General features: G+C 36.8%; 1 protein-coding gene and 1 pseudogene across 2 annotated transcripts in view; one reads left to right on the top strand and one right to left on the bottom strand.

Annotated features, from left to right (window-relative positions):
* LOC306650222 (uncharacterized protein) overlaps positions 1–22,906 on the top strand; it is a gene marked incomplete at its 3' end in the record, with an annotated part of 207,263 nt that overhangs the window by 96,683 nt on the left and 87,674 nt on the right. The gene's annotated exons all lie outside the window — the stretch shown is intronic.
* Positions 1,411–2,928, bottom strand: LOC306650213 (deubiquitinase OTUD6B-like; annotated as a pseudogene). The gene has a single exon. The product of its transcript is annotated as a deubiquitinase OTUD6B-like (transcript).

Raw genomic sequence — 22,906 nt, 5'->3', positions numbered from 1 at the left:
TCATAATATTTTATTATTTCTTAATGCTGATACTTTAAAGTAACAGACTCACTTCAAAATAAACCCAAAACATTTAGTATTCATGGTTTCCTTCTTTTATAAATTTCAAATGCCCCCCAAATTCAGATTAAAGGTAACAAAATAGGTAGCCTTCAGAATACATTGTTTGGCAGGCAAAATGTACAACTTGCTCTAGTTGACCATGGTCCCAACCAGCTTCCCATAATGTTACCTGCTGGCCAGGTATGACTAAAGCCTTTTTTTCTTTGATACTGGAGATTGAACCCAGGGGTGCTTAAGCACTGAAAGCCACATCTTCAGCACTCTTTTTTTTTTATTTTGAAGATAGGGTCTCACTAAATTTCTATGTCTGGCCTTGAACTTGCAATCCTCCTGCCTCAGCCTCCCAAGCCACTAGGATTACAGGCATGTGCAACCCAGCCTGGTGTGAAGTCATTTTTAATATTATAAACCCAATATTTCCTCATAAAAATTATACAATGTTATAACATTATGAGTACCCAGATACATGTTTGATTTTCTCATAAATTGTCATTCACCTGGCACATGATAAATGGTCAATAAATACTTAGTAAATGAAAAAAATTCCAAATGTTATAAATTTGATGCTAAACTGACCCTCTTGTATCTTATTTCTAACTTGGGAAAAACAGGTCAATAGATTTCATTTTCATAATATTCCATATCCTTACCTAATAAATTATCAGATACATTTGATATATGGGTATTATCCTCTTAGAAAGAACACTATTATGACTGATCTGAAATTTAAATTAATCATTCACACAGAAAACTACTGCAAACTTATTTTACTATGAAATTCTTGGAAATTCATTCCAATCCTAGAGAATGAGCAGAAGGGGAGAGATTTTGTAAGACAAATTGGAAAAGAGGAAGAATGTGAAATAAATGTGGCCTTGGCACCTTTTGCACTCAATATCCTCAACTTGCATAAGGAAAAGAATGAGAGGCCACAAATTGTTACTTAGTGGAACGAGCTTCAGGGAAAGCAAAACAGCTGAGTCATGAACAGAAACCACACCAGAAAATATAAAAATAGGAAGTTAGAAGAGAATCAAGATATGATGGCACGAACTCCAGTCTGAAGTACAAAAACAGTAAAGAGTAACAAATGAATTAGAAAGACAATGCTCTGTTACATCTTGTTAAAGTTATACACAAATAAAAGGCAAATTTCTAATTCTTTAGAGTTTAAATCTGTTAGTGAACATCTCTTTACCTTTGACTTTGTCACATTTCTTTAAACTTAATAACTGAGTTCCATCTGAATAAATATTTTAAATTTCTTAATTATTAAAGCAAGCTTCCTAGCTGCACTGACAAGGAATATAAAAAAACTTCACCCCACTAGTTCCATCAACACTAAAGTTATTGTAATTTTTTTTTTTTTTTTTTTTTTTGCAGGGCTGGGGATTGAACCCAGGGTCTTGTGCTTGGGAGGCAAGCCCTCTACCAACTGAGCTATATCCCCAGCCCCATTAATTAAATTCACCATCACAATACACCTTTATTACAATGACAGAAAATAAGTCATTTTACTTCGTCTAGAAAAACTACACTGAAATGCTTTCTTTGGAAAATTTCAGTAGTGGGGTGAAATTTTTAAACATTAAAAAAATATATTCTAAAATCGAACAAAATATCCAGGATACCATATAAATAAAAATGATAAAAATGTATCAGTGAATAGGGTATCACCTTGGTCTATAAGTGAGATTCTTCCACAATCAATTTATAAGTTTTAAAAACACCACTAAAAGAACACTGGTTAAAGTTTTTCTCTGACATATTTCTAAAAAGCCTGGTAATAAGCTTATTCTTAAAATTGATTTAAGGTAGTTGTGTTTTCAGTAGCATTTAGAACAATCTAGCACTTTGTAGGAATACGCAGATCAGCACACTGTACTAAAACATAACTGTGTAACATTTTTTAAACTAGCTGCAATTTTCAGTAGCTGTGTTCACCAACTGTGCAACAGAATTATAATGTTCTCCTAAGCCATATGCATGTCTCATATATACAAGTATTAATATTTTCTTGGAATATTCTTCACCAACTATAATAGCAGGAGAATCTGCCTGTATTATCTCTATTGGTGTTTGTAAAATGTGAGACAGAGCTCTTAGCTCAAGCTGACCTCCCCATGCAGCTGTGTTTACAATATCATCACAGTACTTTCCAAATTCTTCTTGAGTATACATATTTCCGGAATCAGGATTGGTTAGAAATGGCAAAAAGTCTTCCACATGGCTTTGCATATATTCAGCAGTTTGACTTCTTAAGGCAGCCACAGTCAGAGCACAGTCCTGTTCTTTCAGTTGGTCCTCAACAGCTCTATACATACAGTGGCCATCAGACGGAATCTGTTTAATTTCCAACTCTTTGGCTGCCAATATTTGAGCAAGTTTTTCACTTTCTACATGTCTGGCTCTCAATAAGAGATAAGTTCTCAATTTCAGCTTTCAGCTATCCTTTCTTCTCGTTCCTTTTCCAATGCAGCTTTCTTTTCCTGTCTCTTCTGTGCTTTTGATATCCGAGGCGGCTGATTTTCAAGTACCAAGTTTGAAATGTTAACAGCAACAGAATCAATCTTATTTTCCTTGCAGGTCAGTCTCAATTGCTCCAGTTCCTCTTTATGTTTCTGCTCCATTTCTTTTTCCAACTTAGCAACATCTTCAGTGAGTTGCTTTCTCCTTTTTTTGTCATTCTTGGGAACAGCATTCTTCATGCCCTGAATTTTGGCTTGCAATTCCTTCTTCTCTTTGCGATGCCTTCTCATCAGCTGTTCCTCCTCATCCAGCTCTTTGGTCAAGTCTGAATCCATGACGACTGGGTCGCCAGGCACACGCGCTGGAGAAAACGAGCACCACGAGCTAGAAGACATCTTCCACCTCTCAACCCTCACCCAAGGTACCATTCGGCATTTTCTATAGTATAAGATAATTGTATTTATATGGATTTGTCTCTATGTGTTCTTTTCTGAACCATTGGTCTATGTGTCTGATGTGGTGCCAACACCATGGCATTTTTGCTACTGTGACTCTGTAGTATATTTTAAGTTCTGGTACTGTGATGACTTCTGTTTCACTTCCCTTGCTAAGAATTGCTTCAGCTATTCTGGTTCTTTTATTTTTGCAAATGAATTTCATGATTGTTTTTCTATTTCAATTAAGAATGTCATCGGGAGTTTTATTAGGGATTGCATTAAATCTATATAATGCTTTTGGTAGTATGTCCATTTTGACAATGTTAATTCTGCCTATCGAAGCACATGAGAGATCTTTCCATCTTCTAATGTTTTATTTCAATTTCTTTCTTCACTGTTCTTTAGTTTTCATTGTAGAGGTCTTTCACTTCTTTTTTTTAGGTTAACTCCCATGTATTTTATTTTTTGAGGCTTTTGTGACTAGAGTATCTTTCCTAGTTTCTCTTTCAATGGATTTAAACTGATGTATAGGAATGCATTTGAATTATGTGTGTTAATTTTATATCCTGCTACTTTACTGAATTTATTTATTCTGGAAGTTTTCTGGTGGAATTTTTTAGATCTTCTAAATATAGAATCATGTCAATGACAAATAGTGATATTTTGTGTTCTTTTCCTATTCATTTGTCTCTCTTTTTTATCTTTGAAGTAACTTCTTTATTTTTCATTATTTTTTGATTCATTTTACACAAATAGGGTATAATTTTCATTTCTTTGGTTGCACATGAAGTAGAGTCACACCATTTGTGTAATCATAAATGTACATAGAGAAACCATGTTTGTTTCATTCTACTATCTTTCCTTTCTTCCATTCCCTCCCCACCCCTCATTTCCCTCTACACAATACATCCTTCCTCCATTCTTCCCTCACCCCTCCCTTTCCACTATGCATCATCATGCACCTATCAGAGAAAACATAAGGCCTTTGCTTTTTTCAGGGGGATTGGCTTCCCTCACTTTGCATGATATTCTCCAACTTCATCAATACACCTGAAAATGCCATAGTTCTATTCTTTTTATGACTGTATAATATTTCTTTGTGCATATATATATATACATATATATGTATGTATGTATATATATATATATATATATATATGCCATAGTTTCTATATCATTCATCTGTTGAAGAGCATCTAGGTGGTTCCACAATCTAACTACTGAAAATTGAACTGCTATAAACATTGATGTGGCTGCACCACTATAGTATGCTGATTTTACGTCATTCCAGTATAAACCAAGCAGTGGGATAACGTTCAGTTGTTTCCACCATGGGATATCCTTAAGAATGTTAATATGAGTATTAGTTTACATATGATAACTCTGGCCCCTGATTTAAAGTCATTTTAGCATATCAAAATGAAAGGACAATTGACGGATAAGGTAGGTACTTCATGGCAATAAATATTGACATATTAATTGGGAAACTACAGCTCATTGAAGCACTTATTGAAAAGTGCTGTACACCCTCAATGTGTTCATAAGTAGCTAACCTAGGCCATAAAGGTGAGACCCAACTTGTGAGAATGATATACTGATGTCACACAGATATGTTGTGTCCCAATATTATCTTAAAAAGATACATGATTGACATTTCTATGACATATTTGTTATTTACATATAAAAATGTATGCACATTTAAAAACATGTTTCCATATTCACTTAATCCAGACAGCATATATTCTATGCCACAATTTATTATTCAGAAACCAGTATATTGGAACTTATCCTTCATCAGTAGTTAAATATGTGCTATCTTCCCCAAAAAACATTTCCAGAAGTTAATAAATTGTTTTTCAGTAAAGATTATCAACAAAGGACAGGTTGTGGCATATCCATTGGCCACATTCATTTGAATATAGTGACAAATGGGGTCATTATTCCACATAATTCTTGAGGAGGAAAAGATGCAGTCCAAACAGTACATGAGCACAAAGAAATTCATGAGCAGAAGGATGATCCAGGTGGCCTTCTGTACAGGGGAAGCTTTTGGAGACAGGCTGGTGATTTGAAGGTACTGAAAGTACCTCTTATGCCTGCACAAGACAACCACCATGTATCCACTGGAGAGGGCCATGAGTCCTATGAGAAAGACATCCCAGAATACACCTAATACAGAAAATAAATGCCTTTGAAAGTAACTCATTGATAAAATCATGCACAATTTTGTATTATATACAATGCTAATTGAGGTCACATTAAAGATGGCAGTAGAAGAGTATGAGAAGGGAGCACTAAAGACCATATAGAAGATCCACAGGAACATGAGGGTACACAGATTCTGATGTGGGGATCTATGTTGAACTTTGCCAAGCAGGAGTTTCTGGGGTTGAGGGTGATGGCCTGCACAACACTCAGCAAGCAGGTGGCACAAATGGAAAAGCCCCTCAAAAACCTGTACAAGTAGGTAAATGATTTACACTTGATGTCATTCCAGAAGTCCTGAGACACAAAAATATTTGTACCAATGCATCCCAAAATTATCGGCATTCATAGGTGGATTAGGGCCAGAACACAAATGATCAAATCAGTGGGTTTGAGCTTGTGCTGGAGAAGGAACATGAAGAGGTGGAAGAGAAGAAGGATGGTGTTGGCTGAGATCCCAATGCCAACTTCAGAGAAAAGTGCATTTATTATGCCAGCAAAATCATGTTATTGGTTGGTATTTTTCATCTTTTGGCAAGGAGTCCCATAGTATCTATCTTAGGAGAAAATGAAGACAAAGTCATTATTTCAAATAGTATCACCTTCATGAATCCCAGCCTATCCTATTACAATTAGGAAATTTCTGGATTTATCCCAACACACAACTTCAGGACTCAAGATTCTCTGACACCCTCCATGTCAATTTTTCCTATTATTACCAAACCATGTCCAGATTATGTAATGATTGTTGGATTCCCACTGTACATCTGCTTTTCTATCCAATCAGAATTTACATATTTTTGAAAATAGATCTTAATTATAATCTCACCCTGAGGTTTTCAGAAGTAGTGTCTTACTTGATTTCCATCTTTCTCCTCTTTCTTAAGCCCAAGGTACATAGGGAAAACTACATTTGTTGAATTCAATTGGAAGAATGGCATAAGAGTGGAGAATTCTAACTCTCTGAAGAATAAATAACAGTGGAGTAATTGTATACATGAATATATGATTTCAGTGCTGTCTTTATTCTGGTTATCAGAGCTAATATCATTAATAAATCAACTGAAACAACATTGAGGGGTGCATGCTGTAGGACAAATTATTTCAAATTGCATTTGTGAAGGGAGCACACATCTGTTTTCTCATCTGCAGTGTGAGCATCATCCTGCCTCTTTCTTTGGGATGAGATGACAGACAAATCCTATTATGTACTCACCCCTTAGCTCTGGGTGTGCAGCCTCACATACTTTGCAACATCATGTCACAGAGCTCAGTGTGTCCACTGTTGCCAATCCTCTCATCCTTCTTTTCTATTCACTAAGATAAAAATGGACAAAGGGGATCTGGGAGGTCAGACTGATCCTGCTTCAAGCAAGTGTATTTGGGACTGAGGTTCAGAAAGTCGACACCCTCTACATTTGTAGCACTACTTATGCTGAAAAATCTATGAAGAGCACTAGGGAGCAATGGCTGGAACTTCAAGGAAGGCAAAACTGTCACCCAGCAGATGTCAGTTCTGCAGGCACCTCTGCTGTGAAATACACAAACTCCAGCAATGTGATTACCAAAATACTGGACAATGGGCAAGTGAAGGGCAACTATGTGTGAGAAATTTAGGGGAGAATTATTGGCTGCTTATGTAAATTATTAGGGATGTACAGTACAGTGTTCACATGTAGAGCTGTGATATTTGTATTATAGTTATTTAAAATTTCTCCTGAGAGAATTTGATAGGAGAGAAAATATTCTTTAAAATTATTTTTATTTGTAGATGGACTCAATATCTTCTTTTTATTTATTTTGATGTGGTGATGAGGATAAAACCCAGTACCCTAAGTACTAGGCAAGCACTCTACCAATGAACCACATTCCCAGCCCAAGAAAGTGTTGTTTTAATATAAAAGAAAACAAAAACCAGAAAGCCCCAGAGATGCTTCTTTGCAGACTCTAAGTTGTCATTACTGGGAAACACAAGCAGGAGAGTTTGTCTTCCCCAAGAGTCTCTCTGATTTAGTGTGTAAGATTCAAGGGCTGCTTCCTTGATCAAAAGGTTTGGCTTTCCATGTTCATTTCTTCTTTGTATCTTAATTACAAGAAAAAGAGATGCATTCATATTTACCTGTTCATGATAAAGACATGAAAAGTTGAATTTGGAAAAAAAAATCTAAAAGTTAGGTACAGTTGCAAGGACAGGATGGTATTTGAGTGAATTAAATATTCTTCTAAAGAAAATCAGTTTCTGACATTTCCATTGTAATAGAAATTGGAAAAAGTACTTTTTCTAGGGGCCAGAAAATTAAACACTAAAAAAAAAACAAAAAAACAACAACAACAAAAAAAAAAAAAAAACAAATGAACACTAATATTCTTTCCCTACATTCTCAAGAATTATATTCCTGGGTGTTTTGAAGGCAGGAATGGAAAATTACCAGCTTCTTCATTTGATTTTTTAAAAATTATTAATTTACTTCCAATCCTCCTCATCTTGGAAATCTCATTTGACATTTTCTGAATGAGTACAGGGTAAGGGAATATTTAATTGGTGAAATTAATTTGGATCCAAAGTATTCATGAGAAAATACATGTAGGTACTTTATAGCAATGTGAGATCCCCTTCTATAACATAAGGTTTTGTATATGGAATACCATTTCCTTTTAAAGGTTTCAAAACTTGTAATAACTCAAACTACAGAAGATGCTTGCATCAACAATAGATCTATTTGATTTATGAAGATGACAGAAGCAAACTTATAAGTAATAAAATTGTTAAATTAATACTTATGGTTTACCTGAAAATATGACACACCATACATAAGTTGTCTGACTAGATGTTAGAAAAAATAGAAAGCCCAAGTTTATTGCTATTCCCTATGAAAAAAATTGTCTAACTTTAGAAAGACCTAAATTAAAGAAGCAAACATTCTTAGAAAAATATACCCTCATTATGCTACACAGAACACAGTCCTCTGGGCTAATTAGGACTGTTGAACTTGAAATCTTCTCTGCAGCTACTGAAAATTCATTAGTAGAGTCAAATGCCCTTCTTCCATAGCCTTTCTTCAGGACCCACCTGCATGCTACTTCTTCATCTGAGACACAGCGACACTTACCTAGATGGCTGGGGCATGGGAGGACTCCATGTAGCTGAGAAGAGTCCAAAGAGTTGTACGTATGAAGCACAGGGTGTCTTAAGTCTTTCTCTGTGGGCCTTTAATTTTAATATCTGTAGGAAGGTGACAAGACCTCATTGGAGAACACAGAACTGTGGCTGCCCCAGTCGAAAATGTCATCTATCTCTTAATTTTACTTTATTCCCTGGTGGATAATAACAAACCTGGGAGAGCTGGGCTCCAAACTTTTTTATAACTTCCCTGGACACATCTGGAGAGGGATCTTGATTGGAATCATGTCTCCATGTTGACAACTCCACTCACTCTAGCGCTGATTCTAAGATCAAATTATTCCAAACCCATTCCACAATATACAGTGCCTCTACTTTGGGGTGAGGTATTTCTGGTACCTCCCATGATTTCTCAGTGGCTCTGAGGGTCCTCTCTGCATGAAGTGTGATGAGTTCCTCTTCCCTAGGTTCTTCCCACATGGACCACCTAGTTTCTGGGTACTGTTATTTCTGTATTCCATCATTTCCAAACTGGCAGTTTTGTGATTCAGGCTCAAAGCAAATATTAAAATCAATCTGAATTGAGATGAGAAGTAAAAAAGTAAAGGCAGAGCTGAAGGCCACAGGTTGAGGAGGTAAGAAACAGGTTAAATGTAGTGAGAATTGAGGCAGATCCTGAGCCAGGAGACTGCTCTAAGGAAACTGCACAATCCACTATCATCCTCACTAATGGAGATGGGAGGCCTGAACTTCCTCTGAGTCAAACCAGGTAAAATTAGGCTCACTCTCCTCTGTATATATTAAGTTAAAAAAAGCATTATAAACTTTCTTTCCATTAGGTGGAAGGATGTGAAGGGAGTGGAATTAGTATGCAGATAGGAAAGAGAGTGGAGTAAAACAGACATTATTACCTCATAAACATGCATGACTGGGGCCGCAGACATTGCTCAGTTGGTAGAGTGCTTGCCTCACAAACACAAGGACCTAGGTTCAATCCTTAGCACTGCAAAACCACCACCACAACAAAAAATATATGACTGCATGACTAGAGTGATCCTACAATATGAACAATCAGAAAATGTGAAGTTACAGTCCACTTATGCATGATATATCAAAATGTATAAGTGCATTCTACCATCATGTACAGCTAATTAGAACAAATAAAAATTCGTTAAAAAAAGAAATGGAGCCCTGTGACCTGGAGTCAAAAGAAAGTAAAATCAAGTAGACCCAGTGATGTTCCAGATGTTGGAATAAGAAGATAATTCTTTATCATAGCCTGTATCAATATGTGAAGGGTTAATACAAGTATCACAACAAACTAAAAATTAGTTATTTCTAGAGAGAACCAAACTTGAACTAAATGAAAATACATAAAATAACAACTCCAATATCTTCTGGCTAAAAGTTCACATGGTTGAAGCTGGGGTGGTTTGATAACTGCACAAGAAAGTTAGAATTGCCAAAGCATGAGACCCCAAAATTCATGTTAGAGGAAAATAAAATAGGATAAGAGCACAAATAGTTGAACAGACAGTTCAACATATGTGAAATTAGGGGAAACTCATCTGGGAAGGAGGCAGACCAGGACTTCATGCACTGTGGAAAAGTGTGTCCCCATATGCAACCCAGTCCTGACTCAGCTAAACCTCTTCCTTTGGTGACCTGCATTTTGCCCTACTCTGATGTCTTGAATGGCATGACCTATTGATCAGAAAGGTGCCACCTTGAATCCTGTCCCAAATGTACACTCATTCCCTGGCAGACTCGTGGGGTGAGTGTGGCACAGGGTTGGTTTGTGTCCCTCCCCAACTTTGTAGAGTCTGCTTTTGTGTGGAGCCACTGAGAGCTCTTTGGAGAGGTACAGAAGTATAGGGACACAACCTTGTTCTCCTGTGGACTTGCTGTGTGAATTTGGGCAGGAGAGTCCATTCTCCATTTGTCTAAGTTTCCTTAATTTTTTAATAGAAAAATGACTCCATCTCTAATTGTGAGGGTTAGGCACCAATATACGTACACTGGGAGTCTGCTTCAACCAGTTAAACAAGAATATTTGGGAAGTAGGTCTCAGGCATTGAATTTATTAAAGCTTTCAGGAATGTTCTTAGATGTGTTAACTAGACTAGAATAAATACTAATGGACCAAGGTCTGGAGTGGATCAGCATGCATTTTAATTCTGGTTTTTATCTATTTATAGAGTCTTGAATAGATTTTTAACCTCTCACTGCCTCTGTTTATTCATCTGTAAGATGGGGCTAATGCCTCTTGCTTCCTAAGACTACAATGAGAAGTAAATGACTTCATAGATAGTAGATTCTTGGTGCACAGTGAGTGTTTCCTAAGGCAGGGGAGGTTGGGCCTTTATATATTTGCTTTAATGGTGGACACTCAGTGGTATCTCAGGCAAAGCTCTGAGCAACTTAGCAATCATCTGTCTCAAAATAAAATACAAAAAATGCCTGGGGTTGTTACTCAGTGGTGAAGTACGGACAATTTCAATCCCTGTACTCCAAAACAATCATTTTATTAGTGCATTCTAATTATCTTAACAGTATGTTTACTGGGACATAGCCATGTATGTGCATAACATCATTTGATCAGTTCCATTCCTCATTGCCTGACTTTTCCCTCTCATCCTCTCTCCCATGAGCCTCTACTCTACTCTTCTCCCTCCTATTCACTTGAGATCCCCTTTCTTTTTTGTAATCCATATTTCTTTCTATCTTTCATATAGGAGAGAAAACACAACACTTGACTTTCTGAGTCTGGTTTATTTTAATTAGCATGAATTTCTACAGGTTCATTCATTTCTGACATAAGACATCATTCCATTCTTTATGGGTGAGGAGAATGAGTACAGTTGTGAAGAGATATGTAGACGCTATTTCCTGGGAATGTCATCTGCCAGCAACCAGGAGCTTCCATGTTCTGCTGATCCTGCTTTTGTGGAAACCAGGAAACTGAGACCCAGGGAGAAAAAGATCTGATGTGAAGCATGTGGGGCCCTCCCATCTGTGTCTTTTATTGCTTGTACACCCACTAAGCAGACTGGCAACATTAAGTGTCATTCATTGTCTATGTTGACTACTATGTTGTCCCTGTGGCTGAGTTTTCATTACAGTTTTGTGCCTGAAGGTGAAATATCAGCATCCTCCAGGTGTTAGCTATAGGACTCAGATCCTTCCCACAATTCATTCTCTTGTGTCCATTCATGAAACTGTATTTAGCAGCTTTACAGTGACCAGCCCTTCACATAGCATTTCTGCTGTTCTAGCCCTGAGCTCTGGAATCTGGAGTCAGAGAAGACCTGGGCCCACTGGCCTGGTGAACTTGGTTAAATGATTTTACTTTTCTGCAATTTAGTTTTCCCATATTGTAAAGTGGGACTGACACCTAGTAATGGTGACACTTAATGACAGCAGAAGTCATTCCTGAGCATATACTGGACTAATGTGTTTGGGACTTTATCCCTGCTCCCTTCACTGGCAGCAGAAACCCTGTGAGCAGGAGCCATGTTCACAGTCATCTTGCAGGACAGAAAGGCAGAGCCATGTAGAAGTTAACTTGCTCAAGTTTATGCAGCTAGCAAATGGCAGCTTCATTCTGACTGTGGGGATATAGAAGCAAATGCTCAGGTAAGCATGGTACAGGGATGACAGGTCACGATCAGGTCTTACAGCAGGAAAAGAAGGTGTATGCAATGGGAGGCTCCACTATGACTAGGGGTCCCTGATGAGGTGAGAGCTGAAACCAGAGTGCAGGGTAGAAGCAGGCTGCACTCCTGTCTTAAAGAGGTGGCTCAGAGAGGACGAGCTCAGGAAGCTTGAGCCTACCTGACCTTTTGCTTACAGGGAAATGGCCCCGTGGATGGCTTCTAAATTTGATGTGTAGAAAGAAAGAATGTGGGGATGAGCCTTAGTGGGGTGCTCTGATCTCCTTGCTGTTGTTTCTGCAGATACATGGATGCACATAGGGAGGCCCAGAGAATCCATGACCTGTTCAAAACTGAGACAAGTGTTCATATGGGTGGAAAATGTTGAGAGGACAGAATTCTTATTTGAAATGTATGTTGGTCTGTTTGGACTGCTCTAATAAAATACCAGAAACTATGTACCTTACAAGCAGCAGGATTTCAAATGTGCAATTCTTGAAGTTAGGATATTCAAGATAAAGTCTCCAGGCTATTAATTGACTGGGGAGGAGCTTCTCCCTCATAGGCAGCTCTGATATTCAGGTGTGTGTTCCATGATGTACCTAGGTTTAACCCCCACAAGGTGATGGTGAGAAAGTGGGTCCATGGGCGATGTGATGAAGTCATGAGGCTGGAGCCATCATCAGTGGAATTTGTGTCCTTATGAACACATGCCACAGGCTAGCTGGCTCCTTCCACCACGTGAGGACACAACCAGAAGCTCCCATCCATCAGGAATTTCCTCAGCAGACATTGAATCTCCTGGATCTTTATTCTTCTGTCCTGTGAAAAATGAGTGCCTGTGGCTTATAAAGCACCCAGTCTACTATCACTTATTACACCAGCAGAACAGAGTAAAGCAATGCACTCTCTGTCTGTGTCTCACAGGATAAGATGAGAGGTCCCTTTGTGGATACTTTTTCATAAAGAACAATAATTCCATTCCTGTGGCTCCACCTCCATGACCTAATAACCTCCAAGGCTCCACCTCCTATCACCACCTTGGGAGTTTAGCATTTCAAGACACCAATTTTGGGAAGACACAAACATTCAGAACATAGTAAAAAGCAGGGCCCTTCCTTGGTTAAGGATATCGTAAAAGTGCCTGCTTTATGGGTGTTAGTGGATCTTCCCCTTCACTTTGTGAATTCTTGAGGCTATGTATGCCATTAGGTAGTCCTCAGTAGAGAGTATGTATTCATATCTGATTGGACAACTTCCCAAGAGTTGAGGACTTAGTGTAACAGCTGAGTGATTATCCACCCAAAGCAACAAGGACTTTAGGATTTTGAGAGCTGGGTCATTCAGACCCAGGCCCAAAGTGGATGAAGAAAGGGTTCCTAGAAGAGGTGAGTGTAACAGCCTTGCCCCTGTTCTCAGGATACCTGCCATGAATGCCTATCAGAAGGACATGAAATCTCATACTGGGCCCACATGGGAGATGAAGGAGGTTAGCCCTGGATGCACATGAGAGGCTTTGGTTCTGCCCAGGTTCACAATAAGCTACCAAGACATTCAATTCTGTATTCCCACAGGTCCCAGCACTGGGTGTGTAGCCTGGCTCCTGGAAGAAGGATCTGAAACAAACTTTCAAGTTCTCTCTGTGTTCTTGTCATTAAACTATCAAAGAATCCTTCAGTGTATATTAATAGTAGCATCTGTGCACTCAGCAGACTGTACACACTGGATTAGAAGTGGTCCCTGTCCATGTGGCCTCCATCCTTGTGACCTCCAGTCTAATGGAGAAAGCATGGAACCCATGTGGCCCATGTTGTGTTCAAAGTAGACATTGCTAATAAATCCTGGCACCCTTTATTGACAAGTCCTGACCAGCAACTCTTACTCCACAACCACAATTGTTATTTTAGGTAAGAATTGTGTGCACATTGGACTGTAAGATCCTGGAAGTCACACAAGGTTAAGGAATCATTTTAGTACTAGAGAAAGATGGTTTATGCTGGGTGGTCAGTCTGTCACCTGTCTCTCAGGCTTGATTTTTGTCTCTTTGATTTAATCCTGAGTTTTTAAAATATAAGTTACTTATATGGGTTAAATATAAACCCATGTTAAAAATACACTGAATTCTCATCTCAACCCCTGTCCCCTCTAGTCTATTCCAGCTGCCCCTTCTGAGTGTCTGTTTTGTTTCTGGTGTACATTCTTACAATTTCTTCTTCTAGTAGGTGGCAAGAATGATGACATATTATTATGTCCCTTTCTTTTTTTACCTCAAATATAGTGGTGTTGCATATCCCATCTGCCCCCTTTCATTTAAAACAACCTGGAAAACACATTATGTATTCAAAGATCTTAACTTTCCATGGTGTGAATAGACCAGAGTTGCAACTATTTTGCATGATAGATATTAGTGTTATTTCCAAGATTCATATCTTACCAAAATTCCTGTAGTGAATAACTCTGGGCATCTATTTTGTAGTTTTGCAAATGCATCTGCAGGGTTCAATCCTGCAAGAAATATTTCTTGATTAATGTTTAAACACATCTTTGATTGCAAATAACAAAGCCCTGTTGAATGGGGGATTACAATATTTTTCTCTCTCCAGCAGGTATAAGAGCTCATGTTTCCTGTAGCCTCTCCAGGAGACAGTGGGCACACTTTGGAATTTCTGTGTACTATCACAGTGTGATTTAAATTTCTTCTTTCCTTTCCTGAGAGAATCATTTTGCTATTTCTTACTTTTTCCTTTTCCATGTGGTTGATACCATGTAATGGTTACAGAAGGAAACAGTAGTGTCCTTAATAAACCCATGACCTGATGAGAGAGAGAGAGTGATGCTGAAACAAATAATTTTTTCCCAATATGATGATCACCATGTGAACCTTGGTAATTTGTCCTTTAGTGAATTACTTAATGTAATTTAAGTTTTCAAATCCATGAGCTCAGAGTTATATCCAATGTTTATTTTTTATTTTGCTGTTCAGGTATTACTGGTGATAACATCTCTTTTTTTATATATGTATCAGTTAATTTTATTTTTTATTTTTTTATTTTAATTGAAAATTGTAAATTCACATAGGGTAATATTGTTTGATTCATTCTGTTATTTTTCCCTTCCCGCCACCCCTCCCACCCCTGTTTTCCCTCTATACAGTCTTTCTTTCTCCACTCTTACCACCCTCCTTATCCCTGACCCTAAACCTAACCCTAACCCTAATGCTAACCCCTCATAACCCCCCTTATATGTCCTCATCCGCTTATCAGTGAGATCATTCATCCTTTAGTTTTTTGAGATTGGCTTATCTCACTTAGCATGATATCCTCCAGTTTCATCCATTTGCCTGCAAATGCCATGATTTTATCATTCTTTATGGCAGAGTAATATTCCATTGTGTATATATATGCCGCAGTTTCATTATCCTTTCATCAATTGAAGGGCATTTGGTTGGTTCCACAATCTGGCTATAGTGAATTGAGCAACTATGAACATTGATGTGGCTGTATCTCTGTAGTATGCTGATTTTAAGTCCTTTGGTACAGGCCAAGAAGTGGGATAGCTGGATCAACTGATGATTCCATTCCAAGCATTCTGAGGAATCTCCATACTACTTTCCAGAGTGGCTGAAATAATTTGCAACTCCACCAGCAATGTATGAGTGTACATTTTTCCCCTACATCCATGCCAACACCTATTGTTGCTTGTGTTCTTGATAATCGCCATTCTAATTGGTGTGAGATGAAAATTTGGGTAGTTTTGATTTGCATTTCTCTTATTACTAGAGATGTTGAACATTTTTTCATATATCTGTTGATTGCTTGAACATCTTCTTCTGTGAAGTGTCTGTTCATTTCCTTAGCCCATTTGTTGATTGGATTATTTGTATTCTTGGTGTAGAGTGTTTTGAGTTCTTTATAGATTCTGGAAATTAGCGCTCTATCTGAAGTATGAGTGGCAAAAATATTCTCCCACTCTGTAGGCTCTCTCTTCACATTACTGATAGTTTCCTTTGCTGAGAGAAAGCTCTTTAGTTTGAATCTATCCCAGGGGTTGATTATAGCTTTTATTTCCTGTGCTATGGGAGGCCTGTTAAGGAAGTCTGCTCCTAAGCCAACAAGTTGAGGTTTGGACCTACTTTTTCTTCTATAAGATGCAGGGTCTCTGGTCTGATTCGAGGTCCTTGATCCATTTTGAGTTGAGTTTTGTGCAGGGTGAGATAGGGATTTAGTTTCATTCTGTTGCATATGGATTTCCAGTTTTCCCAGCACCATTTGTTGAAGAGGCTATCTTTTCTCCATTGCATATTTTTGGCACCTTTGTCTAGTATGAGAAAATTGTATTTATTTGCATTTGTGTCCATGTCCTCTATTCTGTACCATTGATCTACCTGTTGATTTTGGTACCAATACCATGCTTTTTTTTTACTATTGCTTTGTAATAGATTTGAAGATCTGATATTGTGATATCCCCTGCTTTGTGCTTTCTATTGAGGATTGCTTTAGCTATTCTGGGTTTCTTATTCTTCCAGATGAATTTCATAATTGCTTGCTCTATTTCTGTAAGGTACATCATTGGGATTTTAATTGGAATTGCATTGAATCTGTATAGCACTTTTGGTAGTATGGCCATTTTGACAATATTATTTCTGCCTATCCACGAACATGGGAGATCTTTCCATCTCTTACAGTTTTCTTTAATTTCTTCCTTTAGTGTTCTGTAGTTCTCATTGTGGAGGTCTTTCACCTCTTTTGTGAGATTGATTCCCAAGTATTTTATTTTTTTTTCGATGCTATTGTGAATGGGGTAGTTTTCCTAATTTCTCTTTCTGAAGATTCATCACTTATGTATAAGAGTGCATTGGATTTATGAGCAGTGATCTTGTAACCTGCTACTATGCTCAATTCACTTATGAGTTCTAAGAGTTTTTTGGTGGAATTTCCAGGTTCCTCTAAATATATAATCATGTCATCAGCAAACAGGGATAGTTTGAGTTGCTCTTTTCCAATTCATATCCCTTTAATTATTTTGATTTTTCTAATTGCTCTGGCTAGAGTCTCAAGAATGATATTGAATCGAAGTGGTGCAAGAGGGCATCCCTGCCTTGTTCCAGATTTTAGGGAGAATGCTTTCAGTTTTTCACCATTTAGAATGATACTGGCCATGGGCTTAGCGTAGATGGCCTTTACAATGTTAAGGAATGCTCCCACTACCCCAATTTTCTCTAGTGTTTCGAGCATGAAGGGATGCTGAATTTTATCGAATGCTTTTTCTGCATCTATTGAAATAATCATGTGATTCTTAACTTTTAGTCTGTTGATATGGTGAATGACATTTATTGATTTCAGGATGTTGGACCAACCTTGCATCCCTGGGATAAAACCCACTTGATCCTGGTGCACTACCTTTTTAATATATATTTGTATGCGATTTGCTACAATTATGTTGAGAATTTTTGCGTCAATATTCATTAAGGATATTGTTCTGAAATTTTCTTTCCTTGATGTGTCTCTGTCAGGTTTAGGTATCAGGGTGATATTGGCTTCATAGAATGAGTTTGGGAGGGTTCCCTCCTCTTCTATTTTATGGAATACTTTGAGAAGTACTGGAATGAGCTCTTCTTTAAAGGTTTTGTAGAACTCCGCTGAGAACCCATCTGGTCCTGGACTTTTCTTTGTTGGTAGGCTTTTGATGACCTCTTCTATTTCATTGTTTGAAATTGAATTATTTAAGTTGTGTATGTCTTCTTCATTCAGTTTAGGTAATTCATATGTCTCTAGAAACTTGTTGATGTCTTCGAGGTTTTCTGTTTTGTTGGAGTACAGATTTTCAAAATAGCTTCTAATTATGTTTTGTATTTCACTCGTGTCTGTTGTGATATTTCCTTGTTCATTCGGAATTTTAGTAATTTGAGTTTTCTCCCTCTTTCTCTTTGTTAGTGTAGCTAAGGGTCTATCAATTTTGTTTATTTTTTCAAAGAACCAACAATTTATTTTGTTAATTTTTCTGATTGTTTCTTTTGTTTCAATTTTGTTGATTTCGGCTCTGATTTTAACTCTTTCCTGTCTTCTACTACTTTTGGTGTTGGTCTGCTCTTCTTATTCTAGGGCTTTGAGCTGTAGTGTAAAGTCATTTATTTGTTGATTTCTACTTCTTTTGTTGAATGTGCCCCATGGAATAAATCTTTTTCTAAGTACTGCTTTCATAGTGTCCCAGAGATTTTGATATGATGTGTCTTTGTTCTCATTTACTTCTAAAAATTTTTTATTTCCCTCCTGATGTCTTCTGTTATCCATTCATCATATAATAGTGTATTATTTAATCTCCAGGTATTGGAGTAGTTTCTGTTTTTTATTCTGTCATTTGTTTCTAATTTCAATCCATTATGATCTGATAGAGTACAAGGTAGTATCTCTATCTTCTTGTATTTGCTAACAGTAGATTTTTGGCATAAAACATGGCCTATTTTAGAGAAGGATCCATGTGCTGCTGAGAAGAAAGTGTATTCGTTCTTTGTTGGATGGTATATTCTATATAAATCAATTAAGTTTAAATTATTGATTGTGTTATTGATATCTATGGTTTATTTATTGAAGTTTTGTTTGGGCGATCTATCCAGCAGTGAGAGAGGTGTATTAAAATCGCCTAGTATTATTGTGTTGTGGTGTATTGGCTTTCTGGAATTGAGAAGGATTTATTTGATGTACATGGATGAGCCAATGTTCGGGGCATAGATATTTATGATTGTTATGTATTGCTGATTGATGCTTCCCTTAAGCAGTATGTAATGTCCTTCTTTATCCCTTCTGACTAGTTTTGGCTTGAAGTCCACATTATCTGAAATGAGGATGGATACTCCAGCTTTTTTGCTGTGTCTGTGTGCATAGTATTTTTTTTCCCCATGCTTTCACCTTCAGTCTATGGGTATCTCTTTCTATGAGATGAGTCTCTTGCAGGCAGCAAATTGTTGGATTTTTCTTTGAAGTGAAGGAAACAATAAACCAAGTTAAAAACTCCATAGAAAGCACAACCAATAGGATAGAACACCTGGAAGACAGAACCTCAGATATTGAAGGCAAAATATTTAATCTTGAAACACAGTTGACCAAACAGAAAAGATGGTAAGAAATCATGAACAGAATCTACATGAATTATGGGATATCATGAAAAGGCCAAACTTAAGAATTATTGGAATTGAGGAAGGCTTAATGAAACAAACCAAAGGAATGAACAAACTATTCAATGAAATAATATCAGAAAATATCCCAAATCTGATGAATGAAATGGAAAACCAAGTACAAGAGGCTTATAGGACTCCAAATACACAAAATTACAACAGACCCACACCAAGGCACATTATTATGAAAATACGTAACATACAAAATAAAGACAGAATTTTAAAGGCCACGAGAGAAAAGAATCAAAACACATTCAGGGGGAAACCAATAAAAATATCAGCAGATTTTTCAATCCAGATCCTAAAAGCTAGAAGGGCCTGGAACAACATTTACAAGCCCTGAAAGAAAATGGATGCCAACCAAGAATCTTATACCCAAAAAAACTTACTTTCAGATTTGACGATGAAATAAGATCTTTCCATGAAAAACAAAATCTAAAGGAATTCACAAAAAGAAAGCCAGCATTACAGAACATTCTCAGCAAAATATTCCATGAGAAAGAGATGAAAAACAATGATGCAAATCAGCAATGGGAGGAACTAGCCTAAAGGAATAGCCAAATAATGGGAAACCAAATCATGTCAAAAAACATCTCTTATTTTATGGTTAGAGGTTTATCAATTTACTGACTTTAGAAAGAATCAGAAGCCATGAGTCATAGAAGAAGAACATCCTGGAATACACCCTATAGGGGAAACAAATATATTAACAAGTAACACATTTTTATAATCATGCAGCATACAGTAATTCATATGAACACGTGAGATCACATTGGGAATAGGAGTGAAACAGAAAGAGGAGGGAGTAATCAAGGAGAAGTAAGAGACTCACAGAAAGAACAGGTGAACACAAGCTCTGATGTGGGAATTTATGTTTGAATATTGCCAAGAAGGAGCTTCTGGGGCTGAGCATGATGGCATGCAGGACACTCAGTAGTCAAGTGGTACAAGTTTGGAGAAACTCTCCCCAAAAAACCAGTGTAAGCAAATGGCATGCCTTGACTCCATGTACAGAGAAACAACATGTATCCCATTTGTTTATAAAAAAAAAAAAATTGTTAAACAATGAAAAAAAAAACCTGTGTAAGGAAATTATTGATTTACATTTGATATCACCCCCCAAATCCTGAGACACAAAAATATCTGTAGCTATAAACCCCATAATTATCAGCCTTCCTAAGTGTATTCGTGCCATGAGACCAATGGTCAGGTTGGTGGACTTGAGCCTTTGCTAGAGTAGGTATACGAAGTTGTGGAACAGAAGAAGGATGGTGTTGGCTGACATCCCAAGGTCAACTTCAGAGAAAAGTGTATCTCTTATGCCAGGGGAATCATACAGTAGATTGATTTTTTCATCATTTGGGATTGGAATCACAGAGTATATATCTTAGGAAAAAATGAAGAGAAAGTCTTTATTTCAAATAGTATCACCTTCATGAATTTCAGTCTGTACTCTTACCATCAGGAAATATGTGGATTCACCCTAAGTGAATATGTGGATTCACCCTAAGTGTTTTTTACACTTCAGTTCTCAATATTCTCTGGTCCCTTCAGGTGTTATTTTCCTAGGTTTAATCAAATCATGTCTGGATTATGTAATGATTGTTGGACTCCCACTGTACATCAGCTTTCCCATGCATTATTGAAAATTACCATGCATTATTGAAAAATAGTTCTCAAACATAATGTCATCTTGAGGTTTTATGGGGTAATGCCTTACTTAGTATTCATCTTTATCTTCCTGATTAAGCACCAGGAATATATAAAAAACTGTACAATTTTGATGAATTCAAGTGGGAGGTTTGCATAATAGTAATGAAGTCCAATCCTCTGAAGAACTGAATCCCAATTGAGTAGGGGCACACATAGGTATATTGTTTCAATGCTGTATTTGTTTTGGTTCATTTCCAGACCTAATACCTTTAATACATCTGAGCCAACACTGAGAAGCATGCTGTCTAAGACATATGTTTTGAGTTTACATTTGTGATCTTTCATTGAGTTCAAGTGTGACCTTGATGCTAAATCTTATCATCTCATATGAAATTTGGGCAGTCATATTACCTATGCTTTAGAGATATTACTTGTGAGAGAAGATCAAGTATAAAATACGGAAGTGTTTCTCACATATAATTATGCCTATAGAAATGTTGGCCATTATGTTTTAATTATGCAGTTCCTCATTCATGTGACTTGGGTGATTTAATTTACTGTTATTAATCATTACTACCCATATTGTTGCCTCAGAAAAAACTCCTTAATGTTAAAACCTTTTAGCAATGTGTTTAGAAAACTTCTTGGTGGTATTTTAGGACTGTCTCTAAATCCCCAGTATAGCTATCCATCTTATATACATGTTATTATCTTGAGAAGAATATCTATCCAAAGTGAACAAAGTCCATCTATCATGTTAGTAGGAACATATTCTAATTGTTTTCTCCTCAGTTATATGGAATAAGTGTGGTAATAAAAGTCACATTTAAGATAGATTCCAAGTCATTCCTTTGTAAAGTTTTAATTAAAGAACAAGAATTTTACTGAAGTCTAAAAGATAGACTTCCAGAAGAGTTCCAACTGTCATCTGCATGAAGTAAGCAATGTATCTCTCTGGTTCAGAGACCCAAGCCTAAACTTGATACATCAAATTTGATGTTAATCTGATGGAATATTTCCTATACAAGACATGTTTGTGCTTTAAGTCAAGCATCTGAAATAGCAAGTGTGTGTTTTAAATGGTTTCCAGACACACACTGAAAAATACCAGTCATCAGAAAATAATGTGGGTGAGACTAAATTATTTCATGACTCTTTAGACCATATAGCTCTAAAGGCAAGGCCTTAAGCAAAATCATAAGTTAAATATTTCTGAACATGGATACCATTTAAAACTCCAAGGTGATGTAAGTGCTGGTTTAAAACATTGAACTGTTGATTTTTGTTCATTTGATTTTTAATTGTAATCTATGTCTATATGAGACATATATATGTGACCCAGAATTATAATATGTGCATCCAGTGTGATCAAATCAGGGTAATTTTCATCTTCTGAAATATTAGCATTTTTATGCTTAAAACCAGAAAACATTTCTCTGACATTTTGACTTGATAAGTAGTTATTATAGAGTGTGACAAGTCCATTGTGCTATAAATCCTTAGAGTTACTTTCTGCTTTTCACTGTTTTGAGCACTCCCTATCCATCAACAATCTCATTTTCTTTCTTAAATCCTAGAAATTTCTTTTCTAAATCTAGGAAGTTTTTCTGCTTTTCACTTCTGTGTGATCAAATTTCAGTGGTTGAGAGCCAATACGCAACACTGGTGGACATTTAAAACTCTCTACCACCACTAGAAAAATACAAAATTATACCCATTTAAAAATTAGGCAAATTGGAAAAATTTTCTGCTTTCATTTATTCAATTTTTTGGTGTTGTCTCTAATGATAAGTCCAGAAAAAATGAATAGAAAATTATAAATAAAGTGTACATGTGTCCAATCTTATTGGTCACATTTGATCAATAGAGTTTGTTCTCTAATTTTATGACATCAGTATACATATAAATGGTATATGCCCTTTTGTATAAATTTATATCACATAAGTGAAAATATATATTTTTTACAGTATAAGTTTATATACATTCATATTAGCATGGAATAAATTTTAAAATTGTTTTTGGATGAGTGCAATGGCACATACCTCTAATTTAAGCAGCTGGGGAGGCTTAAAAAGGATGATTGGGTGTTCAAAGACAACCTCAGTAACTTAGTGAGGTCCTAAGCAACTTAGCT

This window comes from Sciurus vulgaris, assembly GCF_902686455.1.
Source record: "Sciurus vulgaris genome assembly, chromosome: 19".
NCBI lineage: Eukaryota > Metazoa > Chordata > Mammalia > Rodentia > Sciuridae > Sciurus > Sciurus vulgaris.
This window is presented reverse-complemented; position numbering and strand designations above follow the sequence as displayed.